General features: G+C 46.6%; 1 protein-coding gene across 2 annotated transcripts in view; it reads right to left on the bottom strand.

Annotated features, from left to right (window-relative positions):
* STAT3 (signal transducer and activator of transcription 3 (acute-phase response factor)) overlaps positions 1-19,173 on the bottom strand; it is an 84,088-nt gene extending 64,915 nt beyond the window's left edge. For both annotated transcript variants that reach the window (XM_015412458.1, XM_015412459.1), the window contains exon 1: positions 19,101-19,173. The gene's annotated coding sequence lies outside the window, so the exon portion shown is untranslated. The remainder of the gene's footprint in view (positions 1-19,100) is intronic.
* Between the last annotated feature and the right edge of the window lie 905 nt (positions 19,174-20,078).

The raw sequence follows: 20,078 nt of genomic DNA, 5'->3' as shown, positions 1-20,078 counted from the left end.
GCGGCGCGAGCTCTCACCCCCCCCCCCCCCCAATAGCTAGCAATCCAAAACAGTCCAGTGGAACCTGAGCGGTGGGTGTTGCCTTCTGACAAACTTCCAGTGATGTCAGGGGGTGTGGCATATGCAAATAAGTTATGCCAATGAGTTATGCTAATGAGCTCCTGCACCTCTTTTTCTACTAAATGACCCCTGGGGGGAGGCATACCTCCATACTTAAAGAGAGCCAGTTTGGTGTACTGGTTAAGAGCGGCGGACTCTAATCTGGGAGAAACGGGTTTGATTCCCCACTCCTCCACTTGCAGCTGCTTGTGTGACCTTGGGTCAGATACAAGTTCTTTCAGAGCTGTTCTCTCGTGAGCAGTCCTCGAAAGAGCTCTCTCAGCCCCACCTACCGCACAGGGTGTCTGGTGTGGGGCGGGGAAGGGAAAGGAGATTGTAAGCGGCTCTGAGATGCCTTCGGATAGTGAAGGGCAGGGTATAAATCCAATCTCTTCTCTTCTTAAAGGGGCTAGAGATTTTTTTTAAATGAAGCTGAGGATTCAGAGAACCTGTTACCCATAATGTTGTATTCATGGAGTAATATTCAACTGCCATTTTTAAAAAACAAACCAGCCCCCACCCCCGAGTGACAGGGGATGAAATGGCCACTATGGGGGGAATGGCTGCCATGTGGGCATGACCAGAAAAACCTAAACTTTCCTGCCCCCATGGCAGCAGTCTGGGCTTTGCTGTGATCTTTCCCCACACTTTGGAGCAAAGCAGATTTGGGAAGATTAGAGATAAGCCAGGAAAACCCTAGGAGGTGCATGAACAGCACCACAGTGCTGTGGGGAAGCGGAAGAAAAAATCCTGCATGAAATCGCTGGCAAACAACTGTATGGAAAAGGCCAGAACCATATGGAAATGGATGGGTTAGAGAGACCTTTGATTTGATACGCCCAGACTGGTTTTGTGGTCTACTGAGATCCATGATGGACACACTGTAGTTTTTATTCTTTCATCTATGTTATTTATAGTCCACCTTTCTCACAGGGACTCAAGGGGGATTACACACAGTGAGCCAGCACAACAACAAAAAATTGGACATTCAATAACCAGTGCACTAGCACTTAGAACCACCAGAAAGAACTGAAGCGTAGCATAAGTATTCGCATGACACATTAAGCAGTACAGAAAGTATATGAACAGGATCCTACTTACAGTAAGCTAAGCACTGCAGGATAGACCACAGTCCTTCATAATTTTATCCAAGCAAGTTTGTAAAACCGTTTTGTATAGTGCGTAGAAAAGCCCTCTTGAACAGTTCAGAGTGTTCCTTAGCCACAGTGTCACCCGGAAAAGGTGGTTGGTAATTGGGAAAGCAGGAAGCAGTGGACTTCGAAAAACCAGAACATAAACGCAACCCCCTAGATGCAGGGGAGATGTTGACACCAAATACAGTGGCCACGTCCTACTTCCGAAAACATTTCCTGTGCACGGGTTTCGGTTCAACACAGAAGCACTGATCAGCTTTCTCCTTCATTTGTCAGGCATAGGGAGAAAAGACCCCATGCAAGCAAGTGCTTCGGAGAGCCAGAGTTAAGCTTCCGGGGGATAGATACTTTCCTCTCGTGAGCAGTCCTCGAAAGAGCTCTCTCAGCCCCACCTACCGCACAGGGTGTCTGGTGTGGGGCGGGGAAGGGAAAGGAGATTGTAAGCGGCTCTGAGATGCCTTCGGATAGTGAAGGGCATCTCTTCTCTTCTTAAAGGGGCTAGAGATTTTTTTTTAATGAAGCTGAGGATTCAGAGAACCTGTTACCCATAATGTTGTATTCATGGAGTAATATTCAACTGCCATTTTTAAAAAACAAACCAGCCCCCACCCCCGAGTGACAGGGGATGAAATGGCCACTATGGGGGGAATGGCTGCCATGTGGGCATGACCAGAAAAACCTAAACTTTCCTGCCCCCATGGCAGCAGTCTGGGCTTTGCTGTGATCTTTCCCCACACTTTGGAGCAAAGCAGATTTGGGAAGATTAGAGATAAGCCAGGAAAACCCTAGGAGGTGCATGAACAGCACCACAGTGCTGTGGGGAAGCGGAAGAAAAAATCCTGCATGAAATCGCTGGCAAACAACTGTATGGAAAAGGCCAGAACCATATGGAAATGGATGGGTTAGAGAGACCTTTGATTTGATACGCCCAGACTGGTTTTGTGGTCTACTGAGATCCATGATGGACACACTGTAGTTTTTATTCTTTCATCTATGTTATTTATAGTCCACCTTTCTCACAGGGACTCAAGGGGGATTACACACAGTGAGCCAGCACAACAACAAAAAATTGGACATTCAATAACCAGTGCACTAGCACTTAGAACCACCAGAAAGAACTGAAGCGTAGCATAAGTATTCGCATGACACATTAAGCAGTACAGAAAGTATATGAACAGGATCCTACTTACAGTAAGCTAAGCACTGCAGGATAGACCACAGTCCTTCATAATTTTATCCAAGCAAGTTTGTAAAACCGTTTTGTATAGTGCGTAGAAAAGCCCTCTTGAACAGTTCAGAGTGTTCCTTAGCCACAGTGTCACCCGGAAAAGGTGGTTGGTAATTGGGAAAGCAGGAAGCAGTGGACTTCGAAAAACCAGAACATAAACGCAACCCCCTAGATGCAGGGGAGATGTTGACACCAAATACAGTGGCCACGTCCTACTTCCGAAAACATTTCCTGTGCACGGGTTTCGGTTCAACACAGAAGCACTGATCAGCTTTCTCCTTCATTTGTCAGGCATAGGGAGAAAAGACCCCATGCAAGCAAGTGCTTCGGAGAGCCAGAGTTAAGCTTCCGGGGGATAGATACTTTCTCCCCAGGAAATTGCCCATTTGATGGATGGCCTTTGGAAATCTCAGCCGAAATTTGTACAGACGGATGAGGAAGGTTACCTGCCATGCCCCTCTCAGCCTCTTAGAGGAAGAGAACATAAGACAAACAATGAATGATTTCACAAAAAATCCTGTTTCCTCCTGTTAAATAGTGGGTTCCATGGAGGAGCAGACTCCAAGTCTAGTGATCAGCTCTACTTTATTCAGTGATTTCAGCAAGAACAGACTGTAGACCAGAGCCTCAGCTTGGTTATATTGCATGCAATGGCCACACCCCAACACCCCCCACCCCCGATAGGCTATTTACAAAACTTTACATCTTAATTGGTTCCTGCCAGAATCCTGTTGGTCTATTGTTATTCAGCTTCAAGCTCACCCTGTCACAGGCAGCACAGTCCTACACCTTGACTGGTTACTGCCAGAATCCTGTTGGTCTATTGTTATTCGGCTCCAAGCTCACTCTGTCTCTGGCAGCACAGTCCTGTAATGTTTCGGTCCCAATACATAACACCTCCTGTGAAAACTGATGCATACAGATACAACAAAGAAGAACTTTTTGAGTTCTAGCACGTAGCTATTGTTAAAAAACTTTTGTTTTCATTTTAAATAACTTGTTACTTTCCTTTTATTTCTGTTTCAGTTCCTTTAGAAAAAACACCTTACCACAACAGGCTGCCCTTGGTGTTGAAGGATAAATGCCCAAAAGAAAGCAGTTCAGTGAATCATTCGCATTTATATAAACCTTCCCTCACATCCTAAGTGCAGACGTGCATTCAAAAGGCAACTAGTCACAATCCAAACTCAGCCTTCTCTATTCTGTAATATGCTTGCTTCCACCCCCCAAGATAACAGCGATCTCCAGAAACAACTGTTATTCTAGTGTGTCACACTGCCCACTTTCACAATTGCAGGAGTTAAAGGAAGGGAAACAGGAGGAGTAGAGAGAAAAAGGTGATAATATGACATAGTTATCTTCCAACCAAAATAGTCCGCAGATGTTGCCACCAAAGAGGATCATTCTAATAGCTAATACTGTGCCCAGTATTCTAATAGCTGTGCCCAGTATTTCACTGAACCATCTATCTCAGTGCCTTGGGAGGAAGGGTTTTCTTGGTTCTATATAACCAGTAGGTCCTCTCGCCTTACTATTTCAGTCTCTAGTCTGTTTCTGTGTTGTTGCCAAACTAAACATTTTGCTTGTCTCTGCTGGAATTGAGGCATTTGGGAGTGGAAGGTGGGTAACCAGAAACTGTGGTTAAGCTATACTATATCTTCCCCAACAGGACAGACAGCATGCCTGCAGGGGAGAGAAACAAGCATTATGTTTGCACTCTCTGGAAGACAAGCAGACTAGTTGCTACAGTGCAGACTCGGGGGGGGGGAGAGGCAAAGGATTCCTTCCTCCCAATGAAAGGTGGGGTGAAGACAGATGCAATGTAAGAGACTGTAATGCGGAAGAATCAGAGATCTCTATCCATGGGATCACCAAGAATATTTCTGAGATCTCCTGGAATCTTTAATTTCGTACAAAACAACCATTCCATTTACCAGATCCAAAGCCACTAGGGTTGTCAGGTTCTCCCCTGGCCACTGGCAGGAGTTTTTTTTTGGGGGGGGGAGCGTAGGGTAGCCAGATCCAGGTTGAGAAACTCCTGGAGACTTGGAAATGAAGCCTGGGAAGGACGGGGACCCCAGTGGGACACAGTGCCACAGAGTCCACCCTCCAATGCATCCATCTCCTCCAGGGGAACAGATCTCTGTAATCTGCAGATGAGCTGTAATTCCGGGGGGGGGGAGGTTTCCCAGGTCTCACCTGGAGGCTGGCATCCCTAAAATCCACCCAACCACCTGCAGTTAGTCCAAGTGGGGGAGGAAAAGTAGTTTCCTGTTCATGTTTTTTTTTAAAAAAAAAGCAGCTCAAAGTAGTTGGGGTGATTTGGTTTAAACACAACTGGAGTATGCGGATGAGGGGAGCTAAACCCTGCCCCTTTCTGCACACTATTCTTTAAGCAAGTACTGAGGGAAATGCTGTAAGAATGGAACACAGCAGGAGAGGAGAGAGTTTCATCTACCCTCACCCTGGAGCACTCCAGTTGTTTTAAAAGATACATCTCCCTTCGGGATCCTAGGAAAGGAGGGGAAATGCACTTGAACAGCATCTTGGGTAGTGCATTGCAGAGCCCACCTGGTGTTTTCAGGAAGTGGGCAGGGCTTTTGCCCAGTGAGGCTTCTGATTGGCCACTGGAGATCTGACTGGCCGTGCAGATGTTTTGAAATGTTGCTTTGGCAGCAGCTGCCACCACAGGACAAGGATCTGCACTGTGCTACTGAAGTTAAACTGTGGCAATCATTTTGCAGCTGGCTCTGCCTCCTGTGGCAGCCATTTTGGGGCAGCCTTTTTCACCCCGTACCCACCATGCCATGTAAGAATTCCAAATGTGCCTGCAGGCTCCAAAAGCCAGCCTAACACCAGGCCATTCTCACCCATCGTTGGACATCACACCTCTATGCCTAACTGCTTATAAACAAAGAGTTTCTCCTATGGGCCTGAAATTTGGGAAGGAGGATCCCTTGGGTGAGGATACAATTCCTGAGAACTCCAGCCCTGTTGGTTGGGAGAAAAGTAAACTCTGAAGATGGAAATGTGGATTTTACACTGAAACCAATAAAAATAACTAGCAGAATAAAACAATTTCAACAGGCCTAATGACAATCAAGAGTACCTTTTGAAGTTAATGTTATTTTAAAGGATTAAGATAGTTACAAGGGCACCCCTTATAAGGACAGAGTTTGCACCTGCTTCTATAATGAACCCGATTCTGTGCCACATATCCTTCTTCGTTGCCCCCAATATTCTTCCTTACGTCATCACTTGATTTGCCCTCTTTTGGCTTCTGCAAGGATTGTTGATAATGAGTTTAATTTGGAGACTTCTGGTCGACGGAACAGCGATGGCGGACGCTCTCCTCATAACGGAGGAGGGTGATTCGCACACCAGCGGCCTGGTGGGGTGCCACCTCAAGTGACACCCCCGTGGAGCCTTTGTGATAGGCTCCAGGCCAGGGGGCTTTTGAGGGGTAGCCTCTTCGATGGCGAAATGCTGGAGAATTGAGGCTCCCCTCTGCCCCGAAGGACCAGTCGCTGAGTGGCCCTAGGGCACAAGCTGGACTGACCGGGACAAGTGCCGGAGATCGAGCAGAATGGCGTAAAATTGTGCGTGGCCAGATAAATTGGCCGACAATTAACGTGAGTTCAGAATAAAATGAAGTAGTTTGAAAAGGGATTCCCCCCCCCGGCGATCAAAAACAGAGATTGCAAAGAGGGACGCCTCTTTTGCGAGAGCAGTATATGGACACGAAGGGGGTGAGGGGGAGGAAGTAAACCAAAAGTGTTTTGAGAGACTTCTCTGAATTGCGAAGTCGGTTGGCGAGTTTTCCGAGTTTAGAGGGAGCGGCAGAAACTGTAAACAAAATGGGAAAGATGGCGGCCCAGCAGAGAAAGTTTAAGAAGAAGCCGAGGGGGGCAGAGCCCGAAGCCGGAAGAGGGAACAGATGTCCTCAAACTCCTGGCAGATATGCTTAAGCCGGTGATGGAACATCTCGATGGTATTAACCAGCAACTGACTGTGATGAACAAAAATTTTGCTGCGCAGCAGCTCCAGCTCAACAAAACAGAGAAAAAAGTGGAGCAAGCAAACAAGAAAATTAAAGAGATAGACACCACAAGCAAGAAGTTGAAGAAAAGGATGGGAGAGGTGGAAACGAGGCCGAACTGCCAAGAGAATCGAGTTTTACAGCTACAGATGGAAAAAGCTAACATGGTTCTCAAGTTTCAGGGGGTTCCTGAAACAGATCGAGAAAATTTGAAGAAGGTGCTCAGTGAGCTTATCGCTCCAGTAGTAGACTTAACAGCGGATGAACTTGTAAACAAAATGGAAGTAGCCTACAGGGCATACTCCAATTACATTAAAAAAATAGTCTACCTGGAGAAATTGTGGTCAAGTTTGTAAGAAGACAAACTAGGGACATCATTTTAAAAGCAACTTCAGCAACTCCACTGAAAATGGGAAATGTAACCATCAAAACGTTAAAGGACATTCCATTTGAAATCAGACAAAAGAGGAAAAACTAGAAGGATCTAATTTCCTTTCTTCAAACAAATGGGATATCGTACAGATGGGCGGTTCCGGAAGGTGTCATCTTTAAAATTAACGAGAGGAGAGAGAAGATAGACTCCACTTTTAAAGCTAAAGAATTTTTGAGACGACAGGTGGGGGAAGAAGAAGAGTCCAAAGAGGAAGAAACGAAGTCGAGTGACTCTGTTACCTCGGGAACGGAAGGGGACTCTGTGGTAGAAAAGGGTGCAGGACTTGCCAGAGTGGTTTACGATTTTAGAGACAGAAAGCTCTTGTGGAGAGCACTTATGCTTTATTGAATGTTTTAAAAATGCAGTTTTAATGTTTTATGTACTGGGCATTGGCTCCTTCTGTATACCGCCCTGAGCCCGTTCGCGGGGAGGGCGGGTTATAAATTTAAATAAATAAATAAAGCCTAAGTAAAGGCAGAAGGACTTGGAAACTGGCCTTTTGAAGCGAAGAACAAGAAGATGATCAGAGACTTATCTCATAACAACTAACAAAATAACATATAAATAGCGAATTGTTATAAGCAAGAACTCTACAAGTATATTGTGACACTAACTCTAACAGTACTAACATTTTAACTAACAGTGATAAGATCTCCTCCTCTTGGGGTTTTAGATAGTGTGGTTTGCTTTCCTTTATCCTTAGATGTAGTCCCTTCCCTATTATTTCTTTGTACTTTTTGTAGTCTTGCAAAATAAAAAATATCTCTCCGGGGATTTAAAAAAAAAAAGATAATGAGTTTAACTTCTTGCTTTTTGATAAATCCCCCAGAAATCACTGCATCTGTAGCTGAGTTCCTTGTATGGAAGCTAAGGGCAAGAGTTTTTAATGTATACTTTTATATTGGGATATGTCATTCTGAACTGATTGTTTATGACCTTTTTTACCTCTATTACTGTGGTATAAAGCCCTCAGTTTTATCTTACTTTATATTTTTGTAACACCATGCTATGCCAATAAAGGTCAATGATGATGATGAAGAATTAAGAACTAACCTAACAAAAATTTTTCACAAACCTAGTTCAAAAAGAAAAAACAATTATAATTTCCCTGTTATTTTGAAAAATAACTAGTAACTACTTTAAGCTTGTTAATTACGAAACACATTTGTAGTTGTTGTTTTGTAAGAAAAAAATAATGCTTTTTGTCTAGACCAATCAAGTGTAATCCTGAAAACAGTTTACACCCTTCTAAACGCAACATACCTTACTCTGCTCAGGTTGGCTCGACTCGACAGACCTCATGGGGTGGGCCCGATGCCCAACCCTACAACATTTTCAGCAGAATGGGTAGCAAACACCACTTAGGATAAAGTCCCTTGGACATCTGTGCACCTGGAATCAATCAGACCCATGCACATATTACCCCCACGCATGTGCATTACCCCCTGCCTCAGCAAATGACTGCAGATGAGAAAACGTCATCCCACTCGGAGTCATCCACCCAAAGTAACTGCTTTGCCTTGTTATATGGCAAGATCAGCCCTGGAGGAAAAAAATCTACAGAACTTTTCCCAAAAGGGATTTCAAGCTGGGAGAACCTCAGGGCTGATCCTACAGGGCCACACAGGTTTCATGCTTCCCACACACACACTAGTACAACCACAGAGCTTTGTGGGCCCTCATACCAGGGTTGAACTGGCTGTCCAATACACAATGAAATTTCCAAGTGGGCCTCTGGCCTAGAGACCAGGTACAAGCAGACCCAACTCCCAACACCTCAGGCTGGGGCCCTTCCGGGAAACAATAATTGGCTATCAGCTCATCCACTGCCTCCTCCCACATCAACAACACTTTGCAGGTGGAAGAAACAGGTGAGCCAGTGATCACGGCTGGTGCCCCTGAGCCAAGTGACACTGGAGCGCTGCCCAGTAACGCCACAAGGGCATTCAGCTTGGCTCACCAAGGCCACTTTCTGTCCCTGAGCCATTCCCACTCAGGCTGCCAACTCCAGGCTGGGAAATCCCTGGAGATTTGGGGTGGCAGGGCAGACGGCCATGGAGTCCACCCTTCCAAACAGCCATTTCTCATAGGCAAACTGATCTCTGTACCCTGGGTATGAGCTCAACGCCAGGTCCCACTTTCTGGCTGGCAAGTCGAATTCCCATACAGATCCTTCAGCATACTGAGGAGAAGAGCTCTGTATCCAGAGCTTTGAAGTGACGCTATCAGTTATTTATTTATTTATAAATTTATAAATTGGAGAAATCAAGGGAGCGTTCCAAGCAAATCTGGCCATGATAAAGGATAAAAACGGTAGGAACCTAACAGAAGCAGAAGAGATTAGGAAAAGATGGCAAGAATACACAGAACTACACAAAAAAGATCTCGATGTCCTTGACAACCACGACGGTATAATCACTGACCTCGAGCCAGACATCCTGCAATGTGAAGTTAAATGGGCCTTAGAAAGCATTACTAACAACAAAGCTAGTGGAGGTGATGGTATTCCAGCTGAGCTATTCAAAGTCTTAAAAGATGATGCTGTTAAAGTGCTGCACTCCATTTGCCAGCAAATTTGGAAAACACAACAGTGGCCACGGGATTGGAAAAGGTCAGTATACATTCCAATCCCAAAGAAGGGCAATGCCAAGGAATGTTCAAACTATCGCACAATTGCACTCATATCACACGCTAGCAAGGTCATGCTCAAGATCCTACAAGCTAGGCTTCAACAGTACATGGATAGAGAATTGCCAGAAGTACAAGCTGGGTTTCGAAGAGGTAGAGGAACTAGAGATCAAATTGCCAACATTCGCTTGATTATGGAGAAAGCAAGGGAGTACCAGAAAAACTTCTACTTCTGCTTCATTGACTATGCTAAAGCCTTTGACTGTGTGGATCACAACAAACTATGGCAGGTCCTTAAAGAGATGGGAGTACCAGACCACCTCACATGTCTCTTGAGAAACCTGTATAAGGGCCAAGAAGCGACAGTTAGAACCGGATATGGAACAACTGATTGGTTCAGCATAGGAAAAGGAGTACGACAAGGATGTATATTGTCGCCTTGCTTATTTAATATATATGCAGAGTACATCATGCGAAATGCTGGCCTGGATGAATCACAAGCGGGAATTAAGATTGCTGGGGAAAAGATCAACAACCTCAGATATGCAGACGATACCACTCTGATGGCAGAAAGTGAAGAGGACCTCAAGAGCCTCTTGCTCAGGGTAAAAGAGGAGAGCGCAAAAGTGGGCTTGAAGCTCAACATCAAAAAAACTAAGATCATGGCATCCGGCCCCATCACTCCTTGGCAAATAGAAGGGGAAGCTGTGGAAGTAGTGACAGACTTCACGTTCCTGGGATCCCAGATCACCGCAGACTGTGACTGCAGCCATGAAATTAAAAGACGCCTGCTCCTTGGGAGGAAAGCGATGGCGAACCTAAACAGCATGATAAAAAGTAGAGACATCACCCTGCCAACAAAAGTCCGCATGGTCAAAGCAATGGTATTCCCAGTAGTCATGTATGGCTGCGAGAGTTGGACCATAAGGAAGGCCGAGCGCCGAAGAATAGATTCTTTTGAACTATGGTGCTGGAGAAGACTCTTGAGAGTCCCTTGGACTGCAAGAAGATCAAACCAGTCAATCCTAAAAGAAATCAACCCTGATTGTTCCCTGGAAGGCCAGATAATGAAACTGAAGCTCAAATACTTTGGCCACCAAATGAGAAGGGAGCACTCACTGGAGAAGACCCTGATGCTGGGAAAGATTGAAGGTTAAAGAAGACGGGGACGGCAAAGGATGAGATGGTTAGACAGTGGCGTAGATGCAATGAACATGAAATTGAGCAAACTTCAGAGGACAGCGGAAGACCGGAAGGCCTGGCGTGATCTGGTCCATGGGGTAGCGGAGAGTCGGACTCGACTGTGTGACTGAACAACAACATCAGTTATCGCTTGATAAAATAAAACCAGTGATCGGTTCGCCGTTCAAGTGATTCAGGAAAGCAATTTTAGGCCAGATTTATTTGTAACTCTAATCACTTCCATTCAGTATGATTTTATACATATACAGAAAAGCAAGTAGCACCCCAAAGACGTAACAAAATTTGTGGCAGGGTATGAGCTTTTGTGAGTCACTGCTGAAGAAGTGAGCAGTGACTCACAAAGCTCATACCCTGCCACAAATTTTGTTACGTCTTTGGGGTGCTACTGGACTCTGACTCTTTTCTACTGCTACAGACAGCCCAACATGGCTACCCATCTTATCTATCTATCTATCTATCTATCTAGGTTCAGATAAAAAAGAAATTATTTCCACTACAGTAGTTAGCATTGAGGTAAAACGTGATGCTGACGTTTGAAATGACATTCAATGTATCTCCGTTGTCTTCTGAAAGTCAGTTTCTGTGGCTGCACTGTTTAACCAAATAATCATGAATTGGTTTTCCTGATATTAAACCACAACTGCATTTGAAGAAACCTTAGCTGATTAGTTTGTCAACTAAGATCTGTTCAATTGGAGGCCTAGTACTTTTTACATGGTATCTGTTGCTCTAGCACCTCTATTTTGTTTCGTTTCTCACCACTTATCTCTCCTTTACGAATTTCCTGTACGACAGAGGACCTCCTCTTCATCTCAGGATTAGTGGCTCATATTTCATACCAAATGGTAAGAATTTATTTACAAAACACAGGCACAGCTGTGAATCTGTATAGACTCCAAGAACTTTATGTAAAGCTGGGGTCCCCCGATATGGTTTCCTGGGGGCAGCCAAGTGTTTGATAAGGGGGGGCAGCGGGGGGGGGAGGACATTTGCCCTGTAAGGCTTTTCATTGGCTATACAGATACCGTGTTTCCCCGAAAATAAGACACGGTCTTATATTTATTTTTTCTCAAGAAGACACACTAGGGCTTATACCACAAATGCATAGAAATCCTGCTAGGGCTTATTTTTTGGGTAGGTCTTATTTTTGGGGAAACAGGGAATTTAAAAACAGTGCTTTGACAGCCAATGCTACCTCTAAGCTGTGGAGTGTTATGAGCAAAAATTCTATATTGTGAGCTGCTGGCATTAAAGTTGTGAGTGAGCAATCTGGCTACTGCATAAATTAGTTTGTTCTGGAACCATCCTTCCTGAGCTAAGACAAAAACCTGTGAACTGGAGGCTAAAAAATGGTGAGCTAGCTCACACTCAGCTTAGAGGGAACACAGAAGGATCTTCACTGTGTAACTAAAAGCTGCGGCAACCATTTTATGGCTGGTTCCGCCTCCTGAGGCAGCCATCGTGTGGCAGCCATCTTGTGTCTGCACCCCCCACTCTAGGCCAAAATTCCAAAGGCTCACAGGCTCAAAACGGTTCCCCCCCCCCCCGATTTAAAGCATGTAAAAACAGGGAAGTTTGAAAGATTTCTGTAGAATCACATAAATACCAGGGATCACTTGACGAAAGGATGGAATATGGTCAGAAAAAATTGCTAGCATTTAAACATTTGATGTGGAAAAACTAACACACACTTGTACAAGACAGCCCTTGAATATTAGATGCTGGCTTTCAAGCATCTTAGGAATGTGCAACATTTCTTTTCCCCCCTCCAGCCCTGGATAAAAACATCTGCACAACAGAATTTTAAAATCAAGTTAGACATAAGGGAAGTTTCGAAAGCGTAAGAAGAAGAGTGGACCTGTTGTTGGAATAAAGGGCATTATATAATGTCTGTCCAAACCACCGTCAACTGTGCGCAAAAGTCAGTGGCTGTTTTAGAAAGCAGTAACTTCTCAGACAAGGAGCTGCGGTGGCTCAAGTGGTTAAGATGCTGAACTGCAGGCTGTGGAAGGTCGGTAGTTCAGCAGTTCGAGACCCGGGTGCCGCATGATGGAGTGAGCTCCCGTCTCTAGTTCCAGCTCCTTCCAACCTAGCAGTTCGAAAGCAAGAAATTGCAAGTAGATAAATAGGTACCACTTCGGTGGGAAGGTAACAGCGTTCCATGTGCCTTGGTGTTTAGTCATGCCGGCCACATGACCACGGAAATGTCTTCGGACAGCGCTGGCTCTTCGGCTTTGAAACGGAGATGAGCACCGCAACCCTAGAGTCGGATTCGACTGGCTTTCAAGCAAGGGAACCTTTACCTTTAACTTCTCAGACTAAGAAATCCTGAAATGGAATGTTAAACTGAGCCCTTCCATCGGAAACACACACCCAAGTTGATACCGATATGTCCTTGATGACTACTGAAGCCTTTGTTTTTAAACACCCAGTAAATCTCTTCAAGCCTCTTAAAGGACAAAACCCCGGCATACCACACAGCCTCTCCAGGTCGATACACATTCTGAATTCAAAACCTTGGAGAACCGAAGCTTACCACATTCTGAGTCATCTGTCCATCTGTAAGAACTAGGAAGAGATCCACAGCCTGACCTTTCTCCAAGGAGCTCAGAGCAGTGAATACCATTCTCCTACAGTCCTCTTCTCTGCTAAGACATTACAAGCAGTGTTCCCTCTAAGCTGAGTTAGTATGAGCTAGCTTATCGTTTTTTAGTCTCCAGCTCGCACATTTTTGTCTTGGCTCAGGAAGGATGGCTCCAGAGCAAACTAATCTATGCAGCAGCCAAATCGCTCACAGCTTTAATGCCAGTAGCTCACAAAGTAGAATTTTTGCTCCACAGCTTACAGGGAGCACTGATTACAAGTGCTCCCCTCCAAAGGGGCTTCCAGCCAGGGCTGGTTATCCTGATCAGCTGCCCAAACAACTGCCTGATGCAGGACAGTAAGGAGGGACCGGTGTCTGTGCAGGGAACCACTTCCCTCTGATGGCACTGAAGTCAGCCCCTCCTTGACCCAGCAGGCTGCTGTACATTCCAGGATGTGAAAGGTATCCCTTGCTTGGGACAACAAAATGCCTAGAACCAATTTGAGTTATGGCTTGAGTGCAAGTCAAGAGACAACAGATGAAAGCCAGCCAACAGACCAGATAGGACATGATGCTCAAAAGGATAATAAACCCACCCTGGGTTAAAATGATTGGCTAATCTCCTTAAGAGTTTGGCAAGAACAGAAGAGGTAACATTAAGCCTCCTGGCAGAAGTTCATGGTTCATAGTTCTATTATTACGGTCTTAAGACCAACATACAGAGTAAGCATAATATGTGAGGGAGAGAAAAAACCCCAGTCAAAATATACAAAAATAGAAGTCTGAATTTAAGAACTTTTAAAATGCAATTCCCGCAATCAAAGAATTAATGCACAAAACTCAACGACTGACTGTGTAATCTCTGCATTCTTATCTGAAGGAGCCAGTGAAGCCTTGCTTTGTTTGTATTAATGAGCCCAGGTGTCCTATCGACTAATGGGGTAATAATTTTAAGACAAGACTCACTGTAAAATGGACAGCTGAAGAACATAGGCTCTACCGATTCAACCTCGCCCTAAAAGGCATGGGCATAGCCTTTCAGAGTAGGGAGTTTTATTGTACCTGCCTTGAATAACCGCAGATGGAAGGGCAGAACATCTAGCTAGGGCAAATGCCGTTCTGGAATTCTTTCTCTCCACTGAAGTCAAATATATTGCCAGCTCAATGGTGCTTTTGATATTTAACAACATCCTGAGTTTGGAAGCCTTAGAGATGTCTGATTGTCACTCAATATCCTCAACTCTTTGTCCTGGCAGAAGAATGTTTAAAATAAACTTCTAAAGCAGTCCTTTGTGCTGTCCCTTTAATATCAGTTGGATTGGCAGCAATTACTGGCCACTGGTCTTCTGCTTCCTGCCACGACTGTCCATTTCTGCATATTAAACCTCTAGCAAAGAGACAGAGCCTTCCACCCCCCAGTCAGTTGCTAACCCTACCTGTGGTGTACAACTGTACCCCAAAACATGCACACTGAATTTCACGCTGCCAGCTCAAGGTTCAGAATGACAATGTGATTGACAGACATGCAAAAAAAAGGCTTCCAAGTTCAACAAAAGGCCTCGCTGTACTCACCAATAAATTGTACACACGGAAGCCACATCTTTTTTAAAAACACACACAAACAGAATCAGTTAAAAATCCCGACCCAAGCAGGCTCGTACCCCAGCAGTTTGGAGCCTGCACAAGACTTCAAAGCTCATTTCTAACGGCCGGATCTGATGGATCTAATTTTTCCCAAGTCAAAACAGACCGCCTGTGCTCCCTTTATTCCCAAAACAGAATCTTGGAAGCAAACTTGTTTTGCATCAGTGACCTTTCACCAGTTTTCACTTGTTCCAAGCAGCTCGGGCTTCCGGACAGATAGTGAAAGACCACGCTTACAGAAAGGCAGTCCTGATCTTTATTATCAAGGTCTTACAAGAAGGCATCACTCTCTTTCACACCTCCCCTCTGTAAACCCCGACCAGAGACAAGCACAGCACAGTGGGTTTTGACCGGCTGGAAGAATAACAACAGAAGCCAACCGGGAATCGTAAAAGAGACTTACAGCAAATGCTGGTGGACGGGAAGGGGAGCGCTTCTCAGCAAGCAGCTCACCGGATTTATATCCCTGATTATATGAGGAACCATTGCAGAAGCCACATCGTGTTGAATTGGTCACATTAGTGTGGATGGAAACTGTGGGATATTTCTGCCTACTGGCAGAAATCACAGCACATTCTGTGGTCCCTGACCATTTGATCCTTCTTGAGGGGGAGAACAACTGAAGAAATGTTCTTGGACGCTGCTCAGCTTAGGAGGCTGCCTGACACAGCCCTTCAAATACCCAGTCTATGTGTATTTGTGTGCTAAGCAGGGGTCATTTCCTGCAGGAGCGCATAGGAGCGGAGCTCCAGCAGTAAAGAGCCCAGGGGGCGGGCACATGTAACAAACCCCACCCCCTGTTCTCAGCAGCCCTCAGTCAGAGCAAGAAGCAGCCAGGTAAGTTGCAGAGTTCGCCCAGGCCCTCCGGTCCAAAACAGTCCAGTGGTACCTTTAAGACCAGGTTTTATTCAGGTACAAGCTCTCCCTCCTCTGTGAGGACAGATCTGCATGTCCCCCCCCCCAATAGCTAGCAATCCAAAACAGTCCAGTGGAGCCTGAGCGGTGGGTGTTGCCTTCTGACACACTTCCGGTGATGTCAGGGGGTGTGGCATATGCAAACAAGATATGCTAATGAGTTGTGCTAATGAGCTCCTGCACCTTTTTTTCTATGAAAGACCCCTGGTGCTAAGGGTCGTAAAGTTGCTTCTGACTTACGGAGACCCAATGAATTAAGGACCTTTAAAACATTTTATTGTTAATACCCAGTTGCCCTAATAATTTGTAAAAGGCAATCTTAACAACAGATTTAACTACAGGGAATCTGTGGAGACCTCAACCCTATCAGCTAAAGTGGCTTTTTCCAGTTGTGCCTTTTTCCAGTACAAGAAGAAGAAGAAGAGAAGAGATTGGATTTATACCTCACCCTTCACTCGGAGTCTCAGAGCAGCTTACAACCTCCTTGAGAGCCAGTTTGGTGTAGTGGTTGAGTGCGCGGACTCTAATCTGGGAGAACCGGGTTTGATTCCCCACTCCTCCACTCACACCTGGCTGGATGACCTGGGGCAAGCTGTAGTTCTGATAAGAGCTGTTCTTGAAAAAGAGCAGTTTCTGTCAGAGCTCTCTCAGCCCCACCTGGCTCACAGGGTGTCTGTTGTGGGGAGGGGAAGGGAAAGGAGTTTGTAAACCACTCTGAGACAACTTTGGGTAGTGAAGGGCGGGGTATAAATCCAATCTCTTCTTCTCTTCCCCTTCCCACAACAGACACCCTGTGAGGTAGGTGGGGCTGAAAGAGCTCTCCCGCAAACTGCCCTTGAGAGAACAGCTCTGAAAAAACTTGTGACTGTCCCAAAGTCACACCAGCAGCTGCATGTGGAGGAGGAGTGGGGACTCAAACCTGGTTCTCCCAGATTAGAGTCCGCGCTCCTAACCACTATACCAGACTGGCTCTCCAACCGGACCCAACACTCAAGCAAGGGGTCACATCCCCACGGGCAGAGAGAAGGTGCACAGGTTCCAGCAGGTATCCTTGAAGCAGTCCCAGGCCACAATTTTTCTCGTCACAGATGAAGGAAGAAGCTGAACTGCGGCCAAGCAAAGCAGCAAAGGTTGAAGCAGACGAGTAAACATCCACTTGAGGTTTCAGGCCTCACCAGATATTAGGTCTGCAGGACCCAGCAGCTTCGTCAGGGAGCTTTTCAATCTATTTTCTTGTTCTCGCCCAGAACACAGCTCCCCATGCCCCGTGCCTGTAGAGACATTTGTGTAAACAAAAGCTTCCTGTCGCCTTTTTGGCCGCTGCGCACCAAGCACCCAACTGAGCTGGCAGCGTCACAAGGATCGATGCACCAAGACTTTGGACGGCTCCGCCAGCCACAGACTACCTGCAAGTGCTTGGGCCCATTCCATTTCAGCACGGGGATCTGGCCCCACGACTTTGCGGTTCAAGTGGGGACTACGGCAGGCCTGCAGCGAAAACCCCAAAGAGGAGTACGGCAGGATGAGGCCAGGCCCTCCACACACACTCTCTGCCAGGCCCTGCCAAGTCGCGTCTCTGATGGAGCGATAACAGAGCCCAGCCAACGGGAGCAGACAAGTCCAGCCCTCGGGGACACCACATCACATCCGCTAGCTCTGTGGGCACAGCAAAGAGCCCTGCCACTGCCTTCCGCCTCTATTAGACTCCAGCTGCTTATCACACTGGCGGAGGAGGGGGGAAAGAAAGGATTCACTCCTCTGTTCCACACCAAGGCACAAAGGGCAAACGCTCCCCAGGTCCCCACCTGCCTCAGCCACCTCAGCAGGTCTGCAGAGTTTCTAGTCCTCAGGAAGCCCCCCAAGTGCAGACACACGCAAATCTTTTCAGACGGCCCCTTAACAAGACAATGCACAGCAGCCTCTTTAAAAAAAAAAAAAGAGAGTGGTGATTTTTTAAAAGTTATTGGTAATCGGAAAAAAGGGAAAGGGAGGGGGGATATGCAAGAAGGATAATTCACTACGAAGTTTCCAAAGAACACAAAAGAAGGCTTATCCTTCCACACTGTTATAAGCAAAGCCCGTCTTTCCGGGACCTTATTTCTTCTTGATTTATAACTCTGTTTTGATGTCCCAGTCTTTTGTGGCCCAGGAGCCGCTTACCAAGGCCAGTGAAGGCAAATACTCTGCTCCTCTGCCGTCCAACAAAGCCGGCCTTGTACGCCTTTACAGCAATCCCCTGGAAAGTAGGTTTCAGGCTTCTACCCCACCCCCCAACTCACTTCCAATACCCCACTGGGAGACTTGAACGGAGACTCTCCTTGCAGTTCACCAGGTTTGCCCTAACCTGGATAGCCCAGGCCAGCCTGATCCCATCAGCTCTAGGAAGCTAAGCAGGATCCGTTCTGGTTAGTACTTGAATGGGAGACCACCAAGGAAGTCCAGGGTCACTACATAGAGACAGGCAATGGCCAACCACCTCTGTTCTTCTCCTGCAGGGTCACCATAAATCAGCTGCAACCTGATGACACTTTCCACCACCAGCCCCCCAAAGGTACTTACCCCCAAGAACCTGCCAGGACCCTTTCCGCTGATTATCTGACTGCCCACCCACTGCCACCCTATTCTTGACCATCCTTCAGGGTGCCACCTGCTTCCCACATTGCTCTTCCTAATCACTCCACCAACCCCATCACCAGCATATCAGACTAGTACCCAGGGGGACTTGGGTTCAAATCCCCACCAAGAGACTTTAGACCAGTCACTCTTCTAAACCTAACCCACCTCACAGGGCTGTTGTGAGGACAACATGGGGAAAAGCCACAAACACTTTTGTGACCTCCATGGAGAAAGAGAAGGATGCAAATGCACTCAGCAAGTAAGAAGCAAATCTTGTTCCACAAACACCAGCACAGACAGGAAAAGCTCTCCCTCCCAGTTCAGAGCTTGGATTCTAAAGAAGTCAGGGCTGAAGCTCGCTTCAAAATAGCATCCAGTGACCAGGATGCTCCATCCTCTCAACCCGAGCATACAGCTTTGGTTACTCAAACGGGAAAGACACTCTGTCGATGCTCAGAGACACTCCCTCCTTTAGCCCCACAGAAGCATTTGCAGTAAAAGCCGGGGCCAGCGCCCAGACCTCTGCTCTCATCCACCCTCTCTCCCAGGGGACCTACCTTGCAGTTCACCCGCTTTCCCTCGCCCACCAGCTGGGGCCGATCCGGCTCAAACACTTCCCGTCGCTTTGCTCCCAGCCCCGTGTCAGCTGCTGGCCGTCACCTTAACCCCGCCCCCTCCTGGTCAACGCCATCAAGACCCTCCGCCAATTACCGGCGAGATCTGCAGATTTCTCGCCAGAGGGCGCTGCGGTCAGCCAATCAGAGGGCGCCGTTGCCTTGATTATTCACCGGGCTGTTCCAGGCTTGGCTTTCTCCTCCCGCCGCGGTGCTGGAAACCCAGCTGAGTTCCGGGCAATGCGTGACGTCGCCGCCGTCGGTTTGAGCCTAAGGAGGAGGCGGGGGGAGGTCATTAAAACGGAGCCAAATCCCGGGAGAGGCGGCAATTCAGAAAGGGAGACTGTTTGCGTCTATATTGGAGGAGGCTAATCCGAATTGGGAGTGGCAAATTAATCTGCGTGTAGAAACTTCACATTGGAAAGTTGTTTTTTCCCTCATCTTGGTGCCTGTAGGGCTAGTTCTTTTTTTGGTTTGTTTTCCTTTGCAAAACTTTTTTGTTTAGGGTTGCCAGCTCCGGGTTGGGAAATGCCTGGAGATTTTGGGGAGGGAGCCTGAACGGAGTCGGGTTTGGGACATAGTGCCCTAGAGTTCAACTTGCAAAGCACCCATTTTCTCTAGGTGAACTGATCTCTATTGCTTGGAGATCAGTTGTAATAGCTGGAGAGCTCCAGCCACCATCTGGAGGTTGGTAACCAATATGTTCTGCTTGCAAATATCTGGTTCAGTTTTCCAAGTTGGGTAAAGGGCTATGTTTCCCTTACGGATAGACACATTTCTTGATTTTAATGTCAAGCCAATAGGGAGGAGAGAAAGAGGGGCTGTGGCTCAGTGGTAGAGCATCTGCTTGGCATGTAGAAGGTCCCAGGTTTAATCCCCAGCAAATTGCAGTTAAAAGGAGCAGGCAGTAGGTGACGGGGA

Source organism: Gekko japonicus, unplaced genomic scaffold (genome assembly GCF_001447785.1).
Source record: "Gekko japonicus isolate JY-2015 unplaced genomic scaffold, Gekko_japonicus_V1.1 scaffold8, whole genome shotgun sequence".
NCBI classification, from domain to species: domain Eukaryota; kingdom Metazoa; phylum Chordata; class Lepidosauria; order Squamata; family Gekkonidae; genus Gekko; species Gekko japonicus.
The sequence above is the reverse complement of the archived record's forward strand: the minus strand, read 5'-3'. Positions and strand labels throughout refer to the sequence as shown.